The sequence below is a fragment of the Lepus europaeus genome, chromosome 17 (assembly GCF_033115175.1).
Source record: "Lepus europaeus isolate LE1 chromosome 17, mLepTim1.pri, whole genome shotgun sequence".
Lineage (NCBI taxonomy): Eukaryota > Metazoa > Chordata > Mammalia > Lagomorpha > Leporidae > Lepus > Lepus europaeus.
Window position 1 is genome coordinate 39,927,060 of NC_084843.1, and position 20,699 is coordinate 39,947,758.

The 20,699-nt window shown below is 45.0% G+C and overlaps 1 protein-coding gene and 1 non-coding gene across 4 annotated transcripts in view; both read right to left on the reverse strand.

Moving 5' to 3' along the window:
* Window positions 1-17,336, reverse strand: part of STAMBPL1 (STAM binding protein like 1) — a 53,198-nt gene extending 35,862 nt beyond the window's left edge. For all 3 annotated transcript variants that reach the window (XR_009868337.1, XM_062214785.1, XM_062214783.1), the window contains exon 1: window positions 16,950-17,336. The gene's annotated coding sequence lies outside the window, so the exon portion shown is untranslated. The remainder of the gene's footprint in view (window positions 1-16,949) is intronic.
* Window positions 17,337-18,886: 1,550 nt separating this feature from the next.
* Window positions 18,887-18,991, reverse strand: LOC133776449 (small nucleolar RNA U13). Its single transcript, XR_009868395.1, has one exon. It is a non-coding gene; the product is annotated as a small nucleolar RNA U13 (small nucleolar RNA).
* Window positions 18,992-20,699: the final 1,708 nt, after the last annotated feature.

Consider the following 20,699-nt stretch of genomic DNA (forward strand, 5'->3'; position numbering starts at 1 on the left):
AGATGGCAATCCTGAAACAACTGTCATTCATTGTTTCTCCAATGTTCCGTAGTTACAAGAATATTAACTGCTGAACATGTGCCAGTGAGTTGGCGCACTCATGTATTTGGTCTTACTAGGGACAATCTCTTCACTGTAGTAGACAAAACCAAAAATGGCAGTGTCCTCCACAACGTTCCCTGGTAATTTGTTTTTAAAACTATTGAAGCACCATTATTCTGGCAAAGTTGTTAGAAAGCAGGCCATCAGCTCTGCCTGTCTGCCCATCACTCCTTCCTTCCCTGTAGCTATACCCCCTAAATTTGACTTAAGTTTCCCCTGACCATAGTTCCTTGACCACCTACACTACAATTTTTGGTTGAAGACGGGGATTCTAACTACAAAAACACCTATTTTTAGACTTCACTGAGTCACAATTTCTGTGAAGGATATCCCAAGTGTCTCTGTGTTTCATCAACCCAGTCCAGGGTAGCTTCATGCATATCAAAACATGAGACCCGGCTACTGATGCTGTGGCATAGCAGGTAACACTGCCACTAGTGGCACCAACATGCCAAACGGGCACCAATTTGAGTCCTGGCTGCTCAATTTCCATCCAGCTCCCCACTAAAGTGCCTGGGGAAAGCAACAGAAGATGGCCTAGGTACTTGGCCCCTGGAAGAAGCTCCTGGCTCCTGGCTTTGGTCTGACCCAGCTCTGGCCATTGAGGCCATTTGGGGGAATAAACCAGCAGATGGAAGATCTCTCTGTCTCGCCCTCTCTCTCTCTAACTTTGTCTTTCAAATAAATAAATAAATTTTAAGAACAACAAAAACAAAAATTTGAGGACAAGAATGGGCATTTGGTGCAATGATGAAGACACTGCTTGTATGTTTGTTTGTTTTTGACAGGCAGAGTTAGATAGTGAGAGAGACAGAGAGAAAGGTCTTCCTTCTGTTGGTTCACCCCCCAAATGGCCACTACTGCCAGCGGCCTGCACCGATCCGAAGCCAGGAGCCAGGTGCTTCCTCCTGGTCTCCCAAGCGGGTGCAGGGCCCAAGCACTTGGGCCATCCTCCACTGCCCTCTCGGGCCACAGCAGAGAGCTGGACTGGAAGAGGAGCAACCGGGACAGAATCTGGCATTCCGACCAGGACTAGAACCTGGTGTGCCGGCACCGCAGGCGGAGGATTAGCCTAGTGAGCCGTGGCGCCGTCCGACACTGCTTGTTTTTCACAAGTTGGATGCAACTGGAAGACATTATACTTAGTGAAATAAACCAGTTCCCAAAACAGATATCTTGTTTTTCCTGATCCGAGGTAACTAATTGAGTACCTGAAATGTAATGTATTGGAGTGAAATAGACATTTTGAGATTTGATGACTGTCTGTCTATAGCTCTTGTCTTTTCCATTGAGGAACAGTGTTTTTTTTTTTTTTTTTCTCCTCTTCATATTACTTGTTGAACTTTTTTACTTCGAGTAGGGTTAACTACACAATCATTTAAGTATACTGAAAATAGATCCTTGTAAAAATTAACAGTGGGAATGTGAGATGGAGTGGGAAGAAGAGTGGGAGGGAGGGTCACTATGTTCCTAAATCTGTATATATGAAATATATGAAACTTATATAACTTAAAATTTTTAAAAAAAGACACTGCATGGGATGCCAGCATCCCATAGCATAGCGCCTGGATTTGAGTCCCAGTATGGTTTCAGATTTCAGCTTCCTGCCAATGCACATATGGGAGGCAGGGGTGACAGATCACATACTCAGTTCCCTGCCGCCCACATGTGCATTAGCAGACTGTCTTCCTAGCTCCTGGTTTGGCCTGGCCCAGCCCCTGATATTGTGGGCATCTGAGGACTGAGCCAGAGGATGGGAGTAGTCTCCCTCTTTCTTCTCTATATGCATGTGTCTGCCTTTCATATAAATAAATACATTTAAAAATTAAAATAATAAAAATTTAGAGTAAAACTTGAGACCCACTGCATCAAATAAAATTCCTCTAATACAATTGCAAATAGCTCCCTCCATGTATGGTCTTTTTCTGCTAAATATTATCTACTTTAGAACAATTCTTGCTTGGACCTCTATTAATAGAGGTATTTCCCTTTTTTTCCTTCACCATCACTCTGCTTCTCAAATGCTAATTTCCTGTCATTTCTCTTGACATATCTTCCACAGGACACACTATTTTCATGACGTCAGCTTAGTTTGAGCTTTAGCATTGGACCTTCTAATGTCCTCCATCTGTTTCCTCTAGGATATCCAACTGTGATTTCTTGTTCAGTACGTTCCAATGCTAAATACATATTTCTCACAAATATTTCTAGCTTCCAATACATTTATTTACTCACTATTATTTAATATTATTTTGTGCTAGGATCTGGTGATACAATGGGAACAAGGCAGGAATACTGAGGTTAAAAACTCCACATTTTTCTCATAGGAAGTATTAGGGAAGAATAACGTAAAGATATCAAACAATTATCTCCATAATTATTTAATTTATGGAAACTGTGGAGTGCACACTTGACAATGCAGTTAAGATGCCACTCGGGATGCCCACACCCCACACTGGAGTGTCTGTGTTCCAGTCCCCGCACACCCTGAGAGACAACATACGATGGCCCACATACTTGAGTCCTTGACACCCAAGTGGAAGACCCCCATTGAATTCCAGGCTCGTGGCTTCAGCCTGGCCCAACCCTGACTACTAAAGGCATTTGGAGAGTAAACTGATAGATGGAATATATCTCTCTGCCTGTCTCTGTATCTCTGATTATGTCTCTCTTTGCCTTTCAAATATAAATAAAAAAATAAATAATAATTAAAAATTTAAGAAAATTTCTAAAAGAAAATAGTGGTAACTGCTACAAAGATGAAATACTTGTACAGGGAACAATGGAAGTTTTACAAGTTTGTTTTTGGCAAAATACCTTATAAGTGATAGTGTGCCATTGTCCCATGCATCAGGAGACACACACATCACTGATTCTTCCAACTACTGGTGACATTAACTTTCTCATTTGTTTAAGGTAGGCCTGTCAGATTCCTCCCCTGAGAAGATAACATTTCTCCTTTTGGAATTAAAAAACACCGTGAAGGGAGTTATTTTGAGACTATGCAAACATATCACTGGCTACTAATTTTAGCAACCAAAGATGATTTTTGCCTAAAACTATTTTTATTGTTTAAAAACAGTGATTTTCCTATTTCCATCATTCTTTCTACACATATTTAGCTCAAATTCTTTATTAAAATTGTTTTCTTTTTACATAAAAATGAAAAAAATTAACCTATCCAATAGTTTTCTTTTTTTACTGTATCTATGTCGCTCAACATTTGTTAAAATATCTCCAAACTTACTGACCATAAAAAATTTTAAATATGTCTACTACTCTTTCCTTCTCGTATTTTATGGTCAAGAATTTTTGGATAAATATCTTTAATCTTCAGGTAATTTATTCTTATGCAAGGAGAAAAGGATAAAGTCTTTTTTTTAACAACTAAGCAAAATGACCTTTTTCCCTTCTGCTTCCAATTAAAATTGGGAATTGACATCCAAGTTTCTTTAAATATGTTTAACTTCCAACTTAATTTTCAACTCCGACCAAAAAAGTGATCTTCATAAACGGGGCGTTTAGTACACATTTATTAAACTGAAACAGTGTGGCAGAGACGGAAAAAAGTAAGAGCGGAGAGAAGCTGGCAGCCCAGAGAGGAAGCGGGTGTGCAACTGTAGAATGAGTTAGCCCAGATTTGATCCGATGAGGACCAAAGGAAACAGAGAAGAATAGATGGACACTAGGGGAGATTCTGAGAAGTCATACAAAGTAAGATCTATGTGGACACACTGAGATATGAGAGCATGGAGTAAGCAAAGATGTCACAAGCATCAGCACCTGAGGGAGGTGGAGACGGTGACACTTCGGAGTTCACCGGCAGAAGGGAAAGAAATGTCTTCCATTTTTATGAGTGGTACCAACATTCAATCAACTACATAAACCCTAGCAGAATCCTGAATTTGCCCCTCTTTCAACTCAATTCCATCTCACCACTTACACCTACAGATTAGGACTCATTCTCCAGAATTCCTCACATCTCCATCTTCTCACCATCATTTCAGGAAGCCGCTCTTTTCTGTCTGTACTGCAGGAACAGCCTTCTGTTGGTCTATTTGTTTCAATCTTGCCCCTCTTTTATTAACTCTACGTAGAAAAGGTTGGTGACTTTTAGAAAAGGTTGGTGACTTTTAAAATTCTGATTCAGATCCTATTATTTCTTTGCTTAAATCACTGTAATGGCTTTCCAGTATTGTTAGTAATATATAGCAGTTCTCATTACGTCACAACCCTACCCCCAAGTAGGATTCCTGAAACCTTGGATAGCACCAGATTCTATGGATGCTGTGTCCCCCCCCCGCCCCCACCATGCATACCTTTGATAAAGTTTAACTTATAAATTAGGCACAAGAAGATATTAACAACAATAACTAAATAAACTAGAGCAATTATAAACATGTACTGTAATAAAAGTAACGTGAATGCTCTCTGTCTCTCTCTCGAAGTACCTTGCTGGACTGAGCTCTTCCTTCTTGTAGACCACAGGTAACTGAAACCCCACAGGTTGAAACAGTGGAAAGGGGCAGGGGTCTACTGTATATCCCTAACAGCCTCCACAGGTCTGGATCTGATGCTGCTGCCTCCTTTCACACCATCTCTTGCACCTACTGGCGTCTTCCCAGCTGCAGAGATGCAGTGTGAAAAGTCGGTGTGAATGACCCTCACCCTCAGCTCACACTTTACTTCCTACCCAGGTTGCCAATGTTGGCTTAAGCATCTGTTCTTCAGATAAGGTATTTTTTACCATCACTAGACTAGGTCACACCCTTTATTATACATTCATGAAGAAGCATCGGACAAATGCAAGTCATGAGATTTTTGTATAAAATACCCAGCCAGTGTTCCCAAAAAGAGTCAAGACCATAAGACAGAAAGACTGAGGAAACGGTACACACTAACAGACATGCAAGTGACACAAGGAAACATAATTGTGACCCTGGATGGGATCCTTGACCAGAGACTTTTGTTAAGGTTGTAGAAGAGGAGCTGGCACTGTGGTGTAGCGGGTTAAGCCGACACCTGCAGTGCTGGCATCCCATATGAGCACCAGTTGGAGACCCAGCTGCTCCACTTCTGATCCAGCTCTCCACTATGGCCTGGAAAAGCAGTAGAAGATGGCCCAAGCCCTTGAGCCCCTGCACCCACATGGGAGACCCGAAAGAAACTCCTGGCTCCTGGCTTCAGATCAGTGGCCATGGGGGGGAATGAACTAGCAGACAGAAGACCTCTCTCTCTCTGCCTCTCCTTCTCTCTCTGTGTAACTCTTTCAAATAAATAAATAAATCTTTTTTAAAAAAGATTGTAGATGATACAATAGTACTGTATCAACATTAATTTCCTGATTTTTTTTTTTTTTTGACAGGCAGAGTGGACAGTGAGAGAGAGACAGAGAGAAAGGTCTTCCTTTTGCCGTTGGTTCACCCTCCAATGGCCGCCGCGGTAGCGCGCTGCAGCAGGCGCACCGCGCTGATCCGATGGCAGGAGCCAGGTGCTTCCTCCTGGTCTCCCATGGGGTGCAGGGCCCAAGCACTTGGGCCATCCTCCACTGCACTCCCTAGCCACAGCAGAGAGCTGGCCTGGAAGAGGGGCAACCGGGACAGGATCGGTGCCCTGACCGGGACTAAAACCCACTGTGCCGGCGCCGCAAGGCGGAGGATTAGCCTAGTGAGCCGCGGCGCCGGCCTAATTTCCTGATTTTGACAACTACTATGATTATGTTGCTAACACTGGGGAATCTGGGTAAAGGATGTAGAGGAACCTGCTGTACTGTACCCACCATCTTTTGGAAGTCTGAAGTTATTTTAAAATGACAAAGTTTAATGTTCCAATAGTACCCTTCAAAATATTTTCAGCAAGTAAAAGAAAAAAAGGGAGGGAGGAAATACATTAATGATGGCATCCATTATCTTTAAAGCATTTGCAGAACAATAATAGATAACAAATCAAATAAAAGTGGACAAATTCCATGAAACAAATCATAAGAGAAATATAAAAGAGCTAATGTAAAAACTTTAAATTCACTAGTAATTAAAAAGCAGAATTTAATTAAAAAGCAGTGGGCACTGTGGCACAGTAGGTCAAGTTTTCTCTTGGGACACCCACATCCCATATCTAAGTGCCAGTTCAGAGTCCCAGCTACTCCACTTCCAATCCACTTTCCTGCTAATGAGAGAGAGAGAGAGAGATCCATCTTCTGTCCATTGGATCATTTCCCAAATGTCCACAACAGCCATAGCTGGATCAGGTTAAAGTCAAGAGCCTAGCATTCAAGCTGGGTCTCCCACGGGGGCGGCAGGGGCCTAAGCACTTCAGTTGTGATCTGCTGCTTCCCAAAATGCGTTAGCAGGAAGCTGGAATCAGAAGTGGAGGAGCCAGGATTCAAACTGGTCCTCTGACATGAAATGTGGGCTTCCCAAGGGGCAGCTTATCCCACTCCACAATGCCTACCCCAGTTTGCATCACTTTATTTTTTTTAAAGATTTTTATTTATTTATTTGACAGGTAGAGTTATAGACAGTGAGAGAGAGAAAGACAGAAAGATCTTCCTTCCATTGGTTCATCCCCCAAATGGCTGCCACGGCCGGAGCTGCGCCAATCTAAATCCAGGAGCCAGGTGCTTCCTCCTGGTCTCCCATGCGGGTGCAGGGCCCAAGGACCTGGGCCATCCTCCACTGCCTTCTCGGGCCACAGCAGAGGAGCAACTGGGACTAGAACCCGGTGCCCATATGGGATGCCGGCGCTGCAGGTGGAGGATTAACCAAGTGAGCCACAGCGCCGGCCCCTGCATCACTTTATAATCAGGCAAATTATACCTTTTCTTAGACCTAGAAGCTTTGAGTAGATTATTATTTATTCGAATTCCAGGCCTACCAATTTCTACACATGTGAATTCTGATAAATTACTCTACTAATTCTATGGTTTAAGTGAGAGTAACTGTGCCCTGCTCACCTCACAGTATTACATGGTAGTGGTAATTGTAACACTTATTCAAGAGCTTTCTAAATCCAGAAGGGCTGATCTGGTCGATGGCTGAGCTGGGTAGCCTTAGCGTTACACACCATAACATGCAGCTCCAGGAAAGACCAACTTACTGACTGCATACAGAGCAGGCAAACCTACCACATAAACCCTTGGCCCCCAGGTTTCTACCCTGCAGCGCTGGCATCCCATAAGCGTGCTGGTTCACATCCTGGCTGCTCCACTTCTGATCCATCTCCCTGATAAAATGCCTGGGAAAGCAGCAGAGGATGGACTAAGTCTGGGGCCCCTGTACCCATGTGGGAAACCTGGAAAACGCTCCTAGCTCCTGGCTTTGGCCTGACCTAGCTCTGGCCATTGAGGCCATTTGAGAAGTGAACCAGCAAAGTGAAAGATCTTTCACTTTTTTCTCTCTCCCCCTCCCTCCCTGTCTCTCTCCCTCCCTCCTTCTCTCTCTGTGTCTCTGTCTTTCAAATAAATAAATATTTTTGCCAGTGCCACAGCTCACTTGGCTAATCCTCCGCCTGCGGCGCTGGCACCCCGGGTTCTAGTCCCCGTTGAGGTGCCGGATTCTGTCCCAGTTGCTCCTCTTCCAGTGCAGCCCTCTGCTGTAGCCCGGGAAGGCAATAGAGGATGACCCAAGTCCTTGGGCCCTGCACCCGCATGGGAGACCAGGAGGAAGCACCTGGCTCCTGACTTCGGATCAGCACAGCGGGCTGGCCGTGGCGGCCATTTGGGGGATGAACCAATGAAAAAGGAAGGCCTTTCTCTCTGTCTCTGTCTCTCTCTCATTGTCTAACTCTGCCTGTCTAAAAAATAAATAAATAAATAAATAAATAAATAAATATTTTTAAAAATAATAATAAGGCTTCCAGGCTCAACACAAGCTTTCTGAATACTAATCTATGGGGTGGGATGGAGAACATATTTTATTTCTTTGAGCCTAATTTGAGAATTACTGCCCAAGTTACCTTTGTAGATCTTTCAACAATATACTTGAAAAAAGAAAAGTGACAGGGCCAGTCCTGTGGTGCAGCAGGTTAAACCGCCTTCCGCGGTGCCGACATCCCATGTGGGCCCCAAATCAGGTCCCGGCTGTTCCACTTTGGATCCAGCTTCCTGTTAATGCTCCTGGGAGAGCAGTGGAAAACGACCCAAGTGATTGGGCCCCTGCACCCATGTGGGAGACCCAGAAGAAGCTCCAGGCTTCAGATAGGCTCAGCTCCGGCCATTGCAGTCAACTGGGGAGTGAACCAGTGAATGGAAGATCTCTCTCTCTGCTTCTCTTCTCTCTCTCCCTCTGTAACTCTGCCTTTTCAAATAAATAAATAAATCTTAAAAAAAAAAAAAAAAACAGAGAGAGAGAGAGTGACAGTATATACCATGAAAACATAATGGTTAGTTACTTTTATTTTCATATCTGTATTTTAATTTCCTGAAATTGTTGTTAATTGGAAAAACAAAGTTCCATACCTGCCAGTGATTCCAAGTTATTTTAATTTTGTTTACTTCTTTTGCTTAAGTGCTGTATGAATTCTGTAACAGTTTCTCTACTGTGTTAAACAGAAACTCTAATCTAAGAAGGGTTTATTCCAGGCCTTCCCTTTTCTAATACAATCCACGTACTATGTTCATTTCCTCCTACTGTTAAAGAGAACTTATCTTGTGGAACGATTTATAAATCAACATTTCAAGGACAAAAAAAGAGTAGAAAAAAGGGCTAGAGAGAATCCACTGGAAGACTGCAGCATAGACTTCTGTGGCATGCGCGTTTCCAGACAGGAGAAATGAAATCACAAGGTCTTTAGATGAGCTGAATTTAGACACAATCACCATACTGACTGCAGTTTTCCTTCTGCTTTTAATTTAAGGTGCACTGTTGGCCCAACCACTGACTTTTAAATAAATGTAGCACTCTCACAGGAAACCCACATGGGGACTTCTCTCTGAACCACAGGCAAATACAAAATAGGAAGGTACTTTTTCAAGCCACCTGGAGTGACAAAGGGTTAAAAATGAGTCATCAGTGACCTGTTTCCAAATTCACCCATAAAAATCATCAAGTATAACAATCAAAATTAATAATTGGTGACAAATCCTTTACCAGTTACTTCCTGTATGAACTTTTGCTGAGTGGTTGGTTCACTTACTGGAATGCCATTGAGAAACAAGTATAGAAAAAAGTTAAAAACAGAACAAAATGACAACTCTATCAAACCTAAATTTTATCACCCTTAACAAAGGTTTAAATCATGAAATTTATAAAGATTCTTTTTAAAAAATTAGAAATTTATTTATGAGAGAGAGCAAGAGAGCCCCCTATTGCTGCCTCCCCCCGCCATCTACTGGGTCACTCCCCACATACTTGCAGCGGCTTTGTCTGGGTGAGTGCAGAAACCTTAACCAGAAACTCAATTCAGGTCTCACACGTGGATGGCAAGAACTCAATTTCTTGGGCCATCACCTGCCTTGCGGGGTCTGCACTAGCAGGAAGATGAGTTGGGAGCTGAAGCCAGAAATTAAACCCAGATACTACCACATGGACTGTGGGTGTCAACCTCTAGACTAAACACCTGCCCCTAAAAATAGCTTCTTTCAAGTGAATTGAACTTCAGTGAAATTAAGAAATGCATAATTGACACAAAAGGGTAAATCAAAGAATATATTTTTTAAGATCAGATTTAAAAATTTTCTTAAACTACATAATTCACGGTTTATCCATGAACTTTATAGAAGACTAAGAAAAACTTTCAACTACTTAGAAAAAAAATACTGCTTATAGGTTCTTTAAAAGTTATGAGAACAAAGAACTATAAGAATTAATGCAGTAATGCAGACAATTTGAAGTCAGTGATGGCAGATTCTAGCCTAAAAATCTGGAGGAATTTTCTATTCTTCATTGCCACAACAGTTTTTCCACCTATATTTAAAATCTGGTCACTTATAATTAGATATAATTACTTCAACAGGTCAAAGAACAGCTAAAACTTACCTTGCCATTATCTAGAAAATACTCTGAACACCACGAATAAAAAGTGGTTAGGAATGTAATCATCCCACCACGATATCTCACACATAGCAGATATATGTGACTCAAAGACCATGGAGAGAGGTGGATGACATAGTAATTTTTTGGAATCCTGATACCTGTCCCAGAATCTGATACATTATCTTACTGAGGCATAACCTCCCCTTGACCTCCAACAAAGAATTACTGTATAAGAGATGTATGTGTTCTATATCTCAATTGAGTTGGGCAAAAAATAAAATCATAATAATCCATTTTAAAGAATATGTGAAAATAATTTGAACTTAAAGTCAGGGCTGGCGTTGTGGTGTAGCAGGTAAAGCTGCCACCTGTGACACCAGCATCCCATATGAGCACCAGAGAGAGTCCCAGCTACTTTACTTCCTATCCAGCTCCTTGTTAACAGCCTGAGAAAAATGAAGCTCCTGGCTTCTGGCTTCAGCTTGGCCCAGCCCTAGCAATTGTGTTCATGTGGGGAATGAAACAGCACATGGAAGATCTCTGTCTGTCTGTAACTCTTTCAAATATGTAAATAAATTATTTTTTTTTAAAAAGAGCTTAATGTCAAACATTATTTATAAAATACCAGAACACCACAGGAAAAGAGCAAAAATTTTGTGCAATAACCTGGGTGCTAATTCTTTTCTTTTTTTTAAGATCTTATTTATTGACAGGCAGAGTTAGACAGTGAGAGAGAGAGAGAGAGAAAGGTCTTCCTTCCATTGGTTCACTCCCCAAGTGGTCGCTACAGCCGGAGCTGCGCCAATCCGAAGCCAGGAGCCAGGTGCTTCCTCCTGGTCTCCCATGTGGATGCAGGGCCCAAGCACTTGGGCCATCCTCCACTGCCTTCCTGGGCCACAGCGGAGAGCTGGACTAGAAGAGGAGCAGCCGGGACTGGAACCTGGTGCCCATATGGGATGCCGGCGCCACAGACGAACGATTAACCTAGTGCGGTGTGGCGCACTAGCCCCGTGGGTGCTAATTCTATACTGGAAATGGCAAATCTGCATTGGAGATGACTGGAGTCTTGAAGCTGCATGAGGACCAGTTCACACATCTCTAACTCCAATCAGCACCTCCACACCTGGCATGTAGTGAAGGAGAGAAGGATACACACAGGTTAGGAAAGCAGGCACTGGAGTCAGGCCATCTGGGTCTGACTCCCAGCTCTATCAGTCTTGACGCTGAGCAACTTACCTAACCTCTTTGTACCTCAATTTTTAATCTCAACTTAATGCCAAATGGTACCTACTTCGTTAAGGTTGTTTTATGAATTAATAGCAACAAACACACATCAAACACCTACTGACATAGACTTTTCCGAGTGCTTTCTATTTATTCCTATTATTCATTTAACCCTTCCCAAGGCCTTAAACTAACAGCCTAATTGAAAGATGAGGAAACATGCTCAGAGAAGTGACTTGCCCAAGGACACACAATTAATAAGCAGCAGAAAGAAACCATGCTCCCAACCAACCACGCCATCAGTCTTGATATAACAATTTAAAACTGAGTACAGTGGCTAGCATACGGCACATTTAACAACTAACATTCATTGACAAGTATCTGTCAAATGTCTGCAAGGTTCTGTGGTTATTCCAGAGCTCAGCAGGACGGCATGCTGTGATCGACTGGAGATGTCTGCATGTGTTGGTAATATGTCCATGACCACACTTGTGCTGCACTGTCCTCCTCACCCACATAAAATCCTGGGGTCTGACTGCCTGGCATTTCCCTCCTCGGTCTCAGAAGTGTTTGTCAGGCTGTCACCACCTGATAAGATTATCACCTCCACCTCCTCCTTCTCCTCATCTGTTCCCCACCCAACGGCCAAAGTGTGCTTTCAAAAGGATACTTTCAACACGTACTTCCTTACCAGGAACCTACAATTGGCTAGCACATCAAATAAAAGTCCACCCCTCAGCTTTCAAGAGCTTTAATACGACATGGAAGAATATGCCTTTAACTCTCATTCAAGTGTTCAAATAAACACTTGCTATGAATGTCATTTCATTATGCGGAGAGTAACAGTGTTTGTGTTACTTCAGAATGGTGATAAGTGGCTTTTTATTTTATGTATTTAGTTTTGGACATGGCCCAGTAGAAAAAAAAAATAATAAGGGCAGGTGTTTAGTGTAGCTGTTAAGATAACACCTGAGATGTCCACATCCAATATCAGAGTGCCTGGTTTCAAGTCCCAGCTCCACTCCCAATTCCAGCTTCCTGCTAATGCACACCCTGGGAAGCAGCAGATGGTTACTCAAGCAGTTGGGTCCCTGCCACCCATGTGAGAGACCCAGACTGAATTCTCAGCAATGGCTTTGGCCTGACCTGGGGTCTAGCTGCTCTAGGATAGGAGCTGTCTGTATGTTTCTATTTCTCTCCCTCTGTCTTTCAAATAAGTAAATTTTCTTAAAAAAGAAAATATTTGAGAATTTCAATTAATTCTTATTTACAATGAAAGAAGCTTGATTAGAGAGGGTAGAATACTATAATCCAGGGGTCGGCACTGTGACATAGTGGGTAAAGTCATCGTTTGCAGTGCTGGCATCCCATCTGTATACTGACTGAAGTCCTGGCTGCTCCACTTCTGATCCAGCCGCCTGCAAATCACCTGGGAAAGTAGCAGAAGATGGCCTAAGTCTTTCGGCCCCTGAACCCACGTGGGAGACCTGGAGGAAGCTCCTGGCTTGGCCTGGCTCAGCCCTGGCCATTGCTGCCATTTGGGGAGTGAACCAGCAGATGGAAGACCTCTCTCTCTGACTCTGGCTCTGGCTCTGACTCTGACTCTAATTCTACCTCTCTGTGGCTCTGACTTTCAAATGAATAAGTAAATGTTTGGAAAAAAAAAACAACAACAACTATGATCCATGTATTCTGGTTTTCAACCATGGTTCCTATCTTGTAACTCCCTCTCTAAAGCAAGTAACAGAAGCTCTAATCTCCCCCACTTTTCTATCCTGGGGTAGGCCACACAGGAATTCTGTGACCTAATCTGTATGATGATAGATAATAAAACTATCATTTATTTTAAAACTGGTTTGTTTAAAAGGCAGAGTGACAGAGAAACAGGGAGAAGGAGAGAGAGGGACAGTTATCTTCCATGTGCTGGTTCACTACCCAAATGGCCACAATAGCCAGGTCTGGGGCAGACTGTCGAAGCCAGTAGGCAGGATAAGACTTATTTTAGGAGAAGCGCTGTCCAGTACCAGTAAGCAAGGAATTCTGAAGAACTGGGACAGACAGACCAACCAGTCTATCTGTATTAGATCTGCGATTAAGTGCCATAAAACCCCAAAGGACGGGGTCTAGAGCACTTCCCAAAAGCTCGACAACTGGAGGTTCCTGGAAGGTGGCAAGCCCAGTGAGGGCATGGAAGCTCTACACCTTCCTCCATACCTAGCCCTGTGCAACTCTCCAACCATCTCCTTTGTATATCCTTAATAGTAAACCAGGAAAACTGTTTCCTTGAGTTCCATGTGCCACTCAAGCAAATTAATTGAACCCAAGGAGGGTGTTGTCGGCATCCTGATTCACAGACACTTTGCCCATGTTTTCAGTGTGTAGCAGGAGAAAGTAAGTTTGAGTTTAGTTGTTTTTTCCTGTGAAAGCCACACAGGAAAGACATAAAGGGAAGAATATCAAAGAGAACATCTACATTATTCTTAAACAATGCAATGTTACTATCTAGGTATATTTCAGTTAGCTCTCTAATCTTTCACCCTGAATTTAGATCCTGAATCACAAGAACTGTTAATGATTGAGATGGAAAGTCAAAACTAAAACAAAAAAAAGGAAGACTAACACCCTTAATATTCCAGACCAAACAATACACCCATTTCCAAAAGAGTACCTTGAAAGGTTAACTAGAACAAAGCGAAACACAGGTGCTTATGTCAAGGGACTGCTTTTAATAAGCACAAGTTACTAAGTAACCAGCACTCTGAATTAAGGTCTCTAAGCCAGCTCCATCACTGGACAAAAATAACATGGATTTCATTTAAAATTTGAAAGAGAATCAAACAATATGTGCTTTGAAGACTGAGCAACCTGCCAGCTGCCTTGCTGGACTCTCCACTCAGCAAGAGAAGTTGCAGGATTGTACTAGAAGTCCAGCTGATTTGCTTTGAAATGCAAATAATTTGACAAAAGCCACATCCAGATGCAGCTCCATCCAGATTATTCCTGAGTTGAACATTCTGATGCCCACTCAGGACTTCTGAATGTAAACTCACACATCTAACTGCACAGTTCACAGGTTCACATGGCTGGAATCTGCAAGTCAATGGGTACCAGGGCAGTGTTTTCTGTTTTGTTGTAGAGAGATCATCATTGTTCTGTCAGTTGAAGTTGGTCTTCTTAGCTGAATACATCTACTGGGCTTCAATTAGATACAATGCTTGGTAATTCATACAAAGTCATAACTAAAAAAAAATTAATACCGAAACAGCTGATGTAGTTAGGTTGGAAGACATTCTAGAATTTGTAACTCGTTTAACAAATACTTAATGAATAGCTGCAATCTATTAGCCCAAAGGGATAGGAAATCGGCTCTAATATTTTCAGGGAAAACCATGAACCATTTCTCGTAGTTCCAATAAAGACACCCGTAAATCTTATAGGGTCAAGAAAAATAATGCTAATGTTAGAAAGAATCACAAGTTCAGATTAATGAAAATGTTTAATTCTGCCAGGAAAGCACTGGGCACCTCCTGGGAAGCATCTCCATGACTCCCTCTCACATTTCTTCTGCCTCTGATATGAATTATCAGACTTCTCTTCTGTGTAAAATGCAATCTCCCCCTGACTGTTGCTGTAAATAGGTCTAAGAGTCCCGCAGGTAGGGATCTGAGGAAACCGAGGTAGTTTTCATGTCCTCTGTCCTGAAAAGCAGAAGAGGCAACTCTAAGGAAGCACTGTATCAGCCTGTCTCAGGAACCAACCTGAGATGCCGGCCCCTCCAGGAGCAAATGTCCTTGCTGAGGACAGCCCCAGGAAACAGGCCCTCTCACTACTCCCTCCAAGAGCCCAGGCAATAAGAACCCTAGGAACCAGGGCAAAAGTAGGCAAGAAACTGACCTTGAAGATTAAGATAAGGGTAAAGGACTTAGCGTCTCTGCAGTACAATTTAAGTGGCACTTCCTTTGTGAAAGGCTTTAATAAGCTGCTGCTTAAAATTACCAAGAACCAGGCCAGCGCCGTGGCTCACTAGGCTAATCCTCTGCCTGCGTTGCCGGCACCCCGGGGGTTCTAGTCCCGGTCGGGGCACCGGGGCACCGGATTCTGTCCCGGTTGCTCCTCTTCCAGGCCAGCTCTCCGCTGTGGCCAGGGAGTGCAATGGAGGATGGCCCAAGTGCTTGGGTCCCTGCACCCGCATGGGAGACCAGGAGGAAGTACCTGGCTCCTGCCTTCGGATCGGTGCAGCACCGGCCCTAGCAGCCATTAGGGGAGTGAACCAACGGAAGGAAGACCTTTCTGTCTGTCTCTCTCTCACTGTCTATAACTCTACCTGTCAAATAAAAAAAAAAAATTACCAAGAACCAGCAGATAAGTACAGCCAACATCCACTCAAAAACAAATTCCAAAGCAGCCAACTTGCAGTATGTGTGCCCGAACAAAAAAGTAAGCAACCAATTCATTTTCCAGGCTGATTCTAATAACATGGCATGCCTTTGCATGAAGATGCTCCCGGAGCAAACGGTAAACAAGGAGAGCCTTGCTCAGACATCAACTTGTGTTAAAAATAAACACTGGTATTTATAGTGGAGCTACAAAATGTCCACTATAATCCAGCTGCGGGATATATTTTACAAGTTCAATGTAGCACTCGTGCTGAAAACGTAAGATTGCCAATGGAAACAGTTGCGGGGGGGTGGGGGGGAGGTAGGTGAGAGGATGGTCCACACCAGAATGGCTTGATTTCTGGGTAAAACCACCACGGAAAACCACCTCGCAAACACTGCAACAAGAAATCAACCACACAGGTGTAATTTATCTGCTGGAACAAATCTGTGTTTACTGACCTTGAAGGGCCTAGTGACAGCCATTATAGTTTTGGAAACGTTTACTACCTAAGACTTGATTTCCTTCTCAGCGATTAGCACGTTTGGAAAGCAGCGCGCTCCGGGGACTAACTGAAAGACCTTAGCTGTATTTCCCACCCAACACGCATTTCCGGGACGCAGGCCACCCCGCCCCCACCCCCCAACACCTGAGATTTTTTTTTTCCAGGACTCTAGCTCAGTTTTGTCTTCTGAGTCATTTACGCACCTTAGGCGTTTGACTAGTGGCCGCGTGGGTTGTTTGAGAGAGTTCTGGAGAATTTCGGTGACATGCCATTTCTTTGTGCATTTTAACGGGGACTTTGGAGGCAGGCTCCCACAGTCAGGGTGAGGGAAAAGGGCTTGTTACCCGTATAAAAGTAGTATCACCGGGACACGCCTCGCAGGGGTTAAAAAGAAAACAGTTTTCCAGCCCCGCCCCTCCCGCCTCCACCCCACGCACCGCCAGACAGTGCGGTGGTCTCCGAAGGTCGCCCTCATCGCCCAGGCTGCGACCCTAGCGCGAGCCAGGAACTCACGCGCACCCACGTACAGGTCACGGTCCGAGTCCCCGTCGCCACCAGGAGCCGCGGCTTCCCGCCTTCCGCGAGAGGTGAAGCAGGACCCTCGGGGCCGGCCACGGGGGCGCACAGGCAGCGCGGGCTCAGGAGGAGGCCAGCGGGCCGCGAAGCGCAACAACCCCCACCCGGCAAGCCCGGGACCCGACCCCGCCCGCGGGCCCCCGGCACACGCGGCCGGCGCGCGCTCCCCAGGACGCACGCACGCGCCGACTCACCAGCAGCCCCGGGCGCCCGGAGCCCGCGTGGGACGGCGGCTACCCGCGCGCCGGCCGTGTGGCCCTGGCATCCGTCTGGCCGCTGCAGCGTTTGCTGGAAGGCACTGCCCCGGGATGGAACCGGCACCCGGCGAGGAGAGGCGCCCGCTCGCTGGCCTCGGCGGAGCCTCCTCCCCCTCTCCGCGGCGGTCTGTGAAAGGGGCCAGTCCTGCTCGCGCGAGCTCGGTGCGTGGCTCTCCTCCGCCTCTACCTCCTCCCGGTAGTCCTCCTCTTCCTCCCTCCGCGGCCGGACGCTCCAGTGCCGGAGCAGACAGCTCCCTCCAAACCCACGCGCAGGCCGGCCCACCCCGCGCCCGCGGCAGCCGTCCGTGCTGCAGCCGCCTCAGGAAAACGGAATTGTCTGTGCGCTGGTCCCGGCCTCCCCGGCCCCAGGGTGCCGCCTCCGCCTCTGCCTCCGCCCCCTCCTCCGCGGCGACGGCCCCCTGCAGGCTGCCCTGGAAGCTCGAAGGTGGCGGCAGGTCCCTGCGGATGGCCTAGGACGAAGTGAAACAGTTGGGTGCGACTTACCACCGAAACCCTGCTCGCCTTCTCCCCAGCCTGAGACCACCAGCACTTCCCCTTTGCTCCAGCCACCCAGTTCACCCGCACCTCGGGACCGACAAGCCATGTGATGCAGCTGGATTTGGCCGTGAAACTGGCACTGCATAGAGGTTGGGTGAAAATTCCGTTTATACCTCACATAGAACCTCCATTCTGAGATTTATTTTCTTAACTAGGTGTGTACCCCGAGAAACACCTCGGTTCTGCATCTTTTCCATATACTTGGGAAATAACAACGCATGATGGTATCCCCTGGATGTTACTCTGATCACACGCAGTATTTTCCCTCCAGTCCTGACACTGGGCGGGCACTCAATCCGTGCAATCTTGCTTTATCTGTCACAGCCCTATATATTTTTTTTATTTAATGAATATAAATTTCCAAAGTACAGCTTATGAATTACAAAGGCTTCCCCCCAACTTCCCCCCCACCCGCAACCCTCCCCTTTCCCACTCGCTCTCCCCTTCCATTCCCATCAAGATTCATTTTCAATTCTCTTTATATACAGAAAATCAGTTTAGCATATATAAAGATTTCAACAGTTTGCCCTTACATAGCAACACAAAGTGAAAAAATACTGTTGGAGTACTAGTTATAGCATTAAATAACAGTGTACATCATATTAATGACAGAGATCCTACATGATATTTTTTTAAAAAGATTGATTACTTTTCTATGTAATTTCCAATTTAACACCAAGGGTTTTTTTTTTTTTTCATTTTCAATTATCTTTATATACAGAAGATCGCTTCAGTATATACTAAGTAAAGATTTCATCAGTTTGCACCCACACATAACCACAAAGTGTAAAAATACTGTTTCAGTACTAGCTATATCATTACTTCACCTTGGACAACCTATTAGGGACAGATCTCACATGGGACATAAGTACACAGTGACTCCTGATGTTGCTTTAACAATTTAACACTCTTGTTTATGGCGTCAGTAATCTCCCTAGGCTCTAGCCATGAGTTGCGGAGGCTATGGAAGCCTTTAGGGTTTGACAACTTCGATCCTATTCCGACAGGGCCATAGTCAAAATGGAAGTTCTCTCCTCCCTTCAGAGAAAGGTACCTCCTACTTTGATGGCCCCGTTCTTTCCACTGACAGCCCTATATTGAAAAGGCATTGTTTATTCCATGAGTGAGATTCAGAGAAGTAATTTGTCTCCAATTACCTGCCTAGAAAGTGGAAGGAGCTAAGATTTGAACTCTGATCTAATACCAAAAGCTATTTCAGTTGGCAGGACAGTTTCTGTTAATTTGCAAACATTTTATGGATGCTGCTGCTGCTGCTTTGTGGAACATAGACACTTTCCTGCCTGCCTTTTTTCTCACATCAAATGGGTGTACAGTGCAGAGGTCATACAAGGTGGGAGGAACACACATCTCACACAAAGGTATGCAAGCCAAGTCTTCACATTGGTGAACCACAAAAGGATCAGGCACATTTCTTTTTCTTTTCTAAGATTTTTATTTATTTATTTGAGAAGTAGAGTTATAGACAGTGAGAGACAGAGAAAAGGGTCTCCCTTTGTTGGGTCTTAGTCCACCCGTACAAGGATGGACTGGGTCCGAGGAAAGGTAAGTGCGCGCCGCATGCCCGTTTCCCCAGCCTCCTGGTCCCGGAGACAATCAGACGCAGCGGGGAGCCAAGTCTAGCAAGGACTCATTTACCTTTTGCATAATAGTACCTTTTATAACACAAAACTGCAGAGTCATTGGGGCAGGGCTAAGGACCAACCAATCACTTAAAAAATCACCTTATGGGGGGATTTCTATAGGACTAGCCCTATGTCTATACACTTGTTACTAGTTTTGTTACCTCCCCTGATGTTGCGCAGCCAGTTAGTTTTAGTGGTAAACAACTTTGGATTCCGCCCATCTTACTTCCTCTGGGCGCCATCTTACTTGGCTCCGCGTGGCTTCGTTCCGCGCAGCTCGGGCGGGGGCACCCTGGAGCAGCTGCGCATGCGGAGCCCCCGGGCCTGGCCTGGCCATGCCATGGCCACGCTCATGCCCCACATCCCTTCCGTTGGTTCAGTCCCCAGATGGCTGCAACAGCCAGAGCTGTGACCATCCAAAGCCAGGAGCCAGGTGCTTCTTCCTGGTCTCCCACGTGGGTGCAAGGGCCCAAGGACTTGGGCCATCTTCTACTGCTTTCTCAGGCCATATCAGAGAGCTAGATTGGAAGAGGAGCAGCTGAGACTAGAACCCTTGTCCATATGGGATGCCCTCGCTGCAGGTGGAGGATTAACCTATTGTGCCACAGCGCCAGCCCCCAGGCACTTTTCTGAAGCTTGGTTGAGAGAGGAGTGACTGCAGAATGGGAGAATGGGGAGTTGGAAATTGGCTTTTCCTAGCTGGCTTTTCTTTTGGAGATGCTTAAGCATTGCTTAAGCTTCTAGCCCTGGTTTCACCACCAACTGAGCTATTTGGTCTCAAGTATTTCAACTTCTTAGGCCTCTTTTCTCAGGGTTAGTGGTTTTTTTAATAAAAGATTTATTTATTTGAAAAGTGAAGTGACAGAGTGGGGGTGGAGGAGGGAGAGGCAGAGAGAGAGAGAGAGAGAGAGAGTGAAAGAGAGATCTTCCATCTGCTGTACTCCTCAAATGGCCGCAGCAGCCAGGTCTGGACCATGCTGAAGGCAGGAGCCAGCAACTCCATCCCAGTCTCCCACATGGGTGGCAGGGGTCCAACTCCTTGGGCCCTCCGCTGCTGTCTTCCCAGGTTGTACAGTCAGGGAGCTAGATCAGAAGCAGAGCAGTCGGGACTTCAAGATGAATGTTGGTGTCTTAAACAACAGCTTAAACTGCCGAATAACAGTGCCGGCCCCTGCTTTTTAAAATGTCACTGGACTTGACACTTTAGCTTCTAATGTTGGTACCACTTATGTCTTAGTTTATTCAGGCTGCCCTTAAAAAAAAAAAAGAAAGAAAGAAAATGCCATAGACCACGTGGTTTAAACAACATAAATTTATTTCCCAGTTATGGAATCTGAGACATGCAAGATGAAAGTTCTGGCTGATTCAACCCTTTCTGGTGAGGGTTCTCTTCCTGGATTGTAGACTGCTGATTTCTCACTATGTTCTTACATGGAGGGAAGGGGGGAGGGGTGGCTACCAATCTTACTGAATTAAGGCCTCACCT